Raw genomic sequence first — 6,000 nt, forward strand, 5'->3', positions numbered from 1 at the left:
ACTTTTGCATATGTAAAAAAAAAAAAAAAAAAAAAGGTCACTAAAATGTGTGTTTCCCCGCAAATTTCACATTTTTCCAAGGGTTAATAGCAGAAAAGACCCCCCAAAATTTGTAACCCCATCTCTTCTGAGTATGGAAATACCCCATGTGTGGACGTCAAGTGCTCTGCTGGCGCACTACAATGCTCAGAAGAGAAGGAGCTCCATTGAGCTTTTGGGAAAAAAATTGCTTGGAATGGAAGTCAGGGGCCATGTGCATTTACAAAGCCCCCCTTGGTGCCAGAACAGTGGAGCCCCCCACATGTGACCCTATTTTGGAAACTACACCCCTCACAGAATTTAATAAGGGTGCAGTAAGTATTTACACCCCACTGGCATTTGACAGATCTTTGGAACAGTGGGCTGTGCAAATGAAAAATAAAATTTTTCATTTTCACGGACCACTGTTCCAAAAATCTGTCAGACACCTGTGGGGCGTAAATGCTCACTGTACCCCTTATTACATTACATGAGGGGTGTAGTTTCCAAAATGGGATCACATGTGGGTATTTATTTTTTTGCGTTTATGTCAGAACCGCTGTAAAATCAGCCACCCCTGTGCAAATGACCAATTTAGACCTCAAATGAGCCTTGTTGTGCGCCCGCAGATCATTTTACACCCACATATGGGGTATTTCCGTATTCAGGAGAAATTGCTTTATACATTTTGTGGGTCTTTTTTTCCTTTTAACGCTTGTGAAAATAAAAAGTAAAGGGCAACACCAGCATGTTAGTGTAAATTTTCTTATTTTTTTACACTAACAAGCTGGTGTAGCCCCAACTTTTCCTTTTCATAAGGGGTAAAAGGAGAAAAAGCCCCCCAAAACTTGTAGTGCAATTTTTCCCGAGTACGGAAATACCCCATATGTGACCCTAAACTGTTTCATTGAAATACGACAGGGCTCCGAAGTGAGAGAGCTCCATGCGCATTTGAGGACTAAATTAGGGATTGCATAGGGGTGGACATAGGGGTATTCTATGCCAGTGATTCCCAAACAGGGTGCCTCCAGCTGTTGCTAAATTCCCAGCATGCCTGGACAGTCAGTGGCTGTCCGGAAATGCTGGGAGTTGTTGTTTTGCAACAGCTGGAGGCTCCGTTTTGGAAACACTGCCATACAATACGTTTTTCATTTTTATTGGGGGGGGGGGGGGGACAGTGTAAGGGGTGTACATGTAGTGTTTACCCTTTATTATGTGTTAGTGTAGTGTAGTGTAGTGTTTTTAGTTTACATTCACACTGGCGGGTTACGGCGGGTTTCTCGCTAGAAGTTTGAGCTGCGGCGAAAAATTTGCTGCAGCCCAAACTTGAAGCAGGAAACTTACTGTAAGCCTGCCCGTGTGAATGTACCCTGTACGTTCACATGGGGGGGGGGGGGGGCAAACCTCCAGCTGTTTCAAAACTACAACTCCCAGCATGTACTGAAAGACCGTGCATGCTGGGAGTTGTACTTTTGCAACAGCTGGAGGCACACTGGTTGGAAAACCTTCAGTTAGGTTCTGTTACCTAACTCTGTATTTTCTAACCAGTGTGCCTCCAGCTGTTGCAAAATTACAACTCCCAGCATGTACTGATCACCGAAGGACATGCTGGGAGATGTAGTTATGCAATAGCTGGAGGTACGCAACTACAACTCCCAGCATGCCGAGACAGTTGATTGCTGTCTGGACATGCTGGGATTTGCAGTTTTGCAACATCTGGAGGGCTACAGTTTTAGAGAACACTGCAAAGTGATCTCCAAACTGTGGTCCTCCAGCTGTTGCAAAACTACAATTCCCAGCATGCCCTGACAGCAAACAGTTGTTTGAGCATGCTAGGAGTTGTAGTTTTGCAAGATCTGGAGGGCTACAGTTTAGGGACCACTATATAGTGGTCTCAAACTGTAGCCCTTCAACTGTTGAAAAACTACATATTCCAGCATGCCCAAACAGCTGTCTGGGCATCCTGGGAGTTGTAGTTTTGCAACATCTGGAGGGCTACAGTTAGAGACCACTGTATAATGGTCTCAAACTGTACCCTCCAGATGTTGCTAGGCAACTCACCGACTTCCGTCGGATCCAGCCGCACGTCATCGCCGCCCGCCGATCTCCGTCGCCCGCAGCCTCTGTCGCCCGCCCGGATCGGTAAGTGGTTCTTCGGCGCCGGTTCCCGTCGTTTACCCGTCCTGCCCCGCCTATTGTGGGGGGGGGGGGGGGTAGGACGGGGAAAACGAAAGTAAACCCCCCCGCCCCATATCTGCTATTGGTGGTCGCGTCTAGATCACCAATAGCAGGGATAGGAGGGGTGGCACCCGTGCCTCCTCACTCCTATGCCTTCAGGGGGATCGTGGGTGTCTTAGACACCCGCGATCCCCCTTACATTCCGGGTCACCGGGTCACTATAGACCCGTAATGACCGGGAATCGCGCAAATCGCAAGTGTGAATTCACTTGCGATTTGCCGCGATCGCCGACATGGGGGGGTCTGGTGACCCCCCTGGGCATTTGCACGGGATGCCTGCTGAATGATTTCAGCAGGCATCCCGCTCCGATCCCCGCCTGGCGCACGGCGGGGACTAGAACTGCCCATGACGTAAATGTACGTCCTTGGTCCTTAAGACCCAGGGTGTTGGGACGTAACGTTACGTCATGGGTCCTGTAGGGGTTAACAATGCTAGAGTCAGTTGTTAAGATCTGTGCCCCAAGCTGACAAGACCATCCTAAGGACAGCTGGAGACTCACTCTCATGGAATGCTATACTATTACTCTTATATATATTCTTATACCTGTATATCATTTGTTCCTGTATTTTTATATAGTCAGCACTGTGATACCTTTTATCAGATTAAATGTTTAATTAATCAGCTCTGGTCTTTGATCTCTAAATATAAGAGCTCACCTTTAATTTGGTGACTTGCTGAGACTAGTAGTGGATACCCAGAGGTCTGGCGGCTTTAATCCTTGCACCATCACACTCTCTCCAGCTTCTTGGCTGGACCGATAGGGTGTGATCGTGACATATACATAGAACCATGCCCCCGCAGGGGGAGCACAGGCCCCCAAACAGATCCAGAGCAGAAGGCACTGCAGTTATTGGTTCAGTAGCCAGTGCCATGCAGGCCACAAGAAATCATGTCAGAGGTGCAGAAACTCTTACAACTGCAGCTTGGCTTGTGTTGGTGAACAACAGGCTCCCTTGGGACATATACAGATGTTTTAGCTCCTAAAATCAATCATGATGGGTTGCTTGAGCATTGACTAGTTCCCCAGGTGCCACAAGTATATGCTTGTCACCCTTAATCATTTTTATAAAGTTTCTAGTGACAATACTGACCTACAAATGTTGTAAAAACGCTTTATTTTACCATTTGGATGTCCTGCTCAGTTACACTCTGACCGGTTAGCCTGTCTTGAAGCCAGCTCCTTGAGAAGCGGTGTAGAGTAAAACATGACACTGTAAAATAATGGAAAATATCTTTATTTGTACTTAAGACTGGACAAACAATTAAAAACTGAACTCTAACCAGAATCTTTATTTGGATGTCACATTTGTTTCTGAAATCTGCACTGAAACCTCTTTTAAAAGTAGTAGCAGCCTTCTAGATTTTGAGAAGTAACCTCAAAAGCTGGCTATTAAATGGGCTTTTCTGTGAAGAGTTTCTGGAGAAATATTTAAAAAAAAAAAAGAAATATATGTGTTCATTCAAACTGCATTCATAAGGCTGAGAAATTATATCAATCATCTTGCATCCTCTTATCTTTATAGACCATAGGCCACATCTAAACTTGATCTTTTATAAGAAATGCCTGCTATGACTAAAGGGGTACTCCGGTGGAAAACAGATGTTTTCAAATCAACAGGTTTCAGAAAGATAACAGATTTGTAAATGACTTCTATTTAATAATCTTAATCCTTCCAGTACTTATCAGCTGCTGTATGCTCCTGAGGATGTTGTGTAGTTATTTCCAGTCTGACCACAGTGCTCTCTGCTGACAACTGTCCGTTTTAAGAACTGTTCAGAAAAGGAGGAAATCCCCGTGGCAATGTTCTCCAGGTCTGGACAGTTCCAGACATGGACAGAGGTAGCAGCAGAAAGCACTGTGGTCAGACTGGAAAGAACCACACAACTTGCTGTGTAGTATACGGCAGCTGATAAGTACTGGAAACGTTAAGATTTTTAAATAGAAGTAATTTACAAATCTGTTTAACTTTCTGGAGCCAGTTGATTTGAAAACAGTTGTTTTCCACCAGAGTACCCCTTTAAAGGAGATATCCAGTGCTGACAAACTTTTCCCCTACCCTAAGGATAGGGGATAAGTTTCAGATCATGAGGGGGGTCCGACTGCTGTGGCCCCCACGGTCTCCTCTACGGGGCCCCGGGAGCCCGTAGGAAGGGGGCGTGTTGACCACCGCACGAAGCAACCCCTGACACACACCCTCAATAAAACTCGATGGCAGAGCCAGAGCGCTGCCTTCGGCAATCTCCGGCTCTGCCATAGCGATGTATTGAGGGGGCATGTCAGCCGCCACTTCGTGCCCAAGCGAGCCAGGGCCCCATACAGGAGATCACAGGGGTCCCCCCCCCCCCCGGAGATCTGAAACTTATCCCCTTTCCTTAGGATAGGGGATACCATTTTCAGCACTGGACTACCCCTTTAAGGGATACAGCTACAGCTGCCAGAAACATATTCCCCATGTTTTAATGAGTTTTTTGTGGATCTGGCACCTAGTGGCATCACCAAATGTTCAATACAATAAAGCCCCAACCTGCTTTTCCTGCAAAGAGATAGTAACCAGAAAAGGTGCAAATGTTGTGACATTAGGGAAAAGGTCACTACTTTGGATCCCAAGGAGCCTGGTTTACCACCCAATCGCAATAACTTTTATTCCATAAGCCATGTCTATCATGAGTTTCCCTCCTTCCTTGTGATGTCTTGTTCCAAATCACAGGTGTATACCTGGAGCACTGTATTTACTGCATGCTAGTACTGTATTGTATAGTATTGTATTGTATGTATCTCATACAATACTACTAAGGTGAACACATAAGCCATTGTCCTGCGGTGCCAGGTGAACATGTGCAATTGTTTGCACATAACATCATTTGAAATTGTATGGTTGGATGCCCTTAGTACAGGTTGGTAACAAACCCAATGTTCAAGTTGTAGAAGACATTTCGGAAATTTGCGGCTGTTCAATAAAAGTGAATGGTGTAGTTTTTGGAACATGTGCCTGGATTTCTGCAATCATCATTCAGGTGAGTAGAACATTTGTATCCATCCACGGCACTGCAGGTCAGTCTGTAGGATTTGGATTAATCTGCAATATCTGACACATCCCCACAGCCACAGAATCTTTATAAGGTAAATACACATAAAAAAGAACAGTTAAAACTGCAGTTTAGTAATAAATAGGATAATCAGTGGTGAATATAAGTTCCTCGTTTCTGTACAATCATTTCTGCTTTAACTATTTAGAAAACAAAATGCTCTGAGAACACACTTCCTTGTCCCAGCAAGCAGCATACTTAAAGTACAGTTCTGAGAGTACTGACACATACATTACCGCAGAATGTGCTACGGTGCCTAAGGCAGTGGAAACATAACAATAACCGAACGGGTAACTACATGTCACTGCAGGAAGCACGAAAGAAATGCAAACCACTGATTATTCTGTAAAGAAAACAAGGAAGCAGATAATAGAATTTGCTTAACTTGAAGAACAGAATGTCACCCATTGGTTTCTAATATACATAATGCATGCGGAAATCTGACTTGTAAGAAGAATATATGCTTTTTCTTTTCCTGAAACAGAATTCTAGTCATCAGTATACAGTTCCAACAAAAAAGAAGGTTGAAGCACTCTTGGTCAAAACATGGAGGCTCTTAGCGCACTTTTTGATCAAAACGTATCTCTCATCCACCACGCAGAGGTGGCCTCTTGTCGGATGGGACCCTAACATGCTTAATCCACTCACCTCTGCTG

The sequence above is a fragment of the Hyla sarda genome, chromosome 2 (genome assembly GCF_029499605.1).
Source record: "Hyla sarda isolate aHylSar1 chromosome 2, aHylSar1.hap1, whole genome shotgun sequence".
Lineage (NCBI taxonomy): Eukaryota > Metazoa > Chordata > Amphibia > Anura > Hylidae > Hyla > Hyla sarda.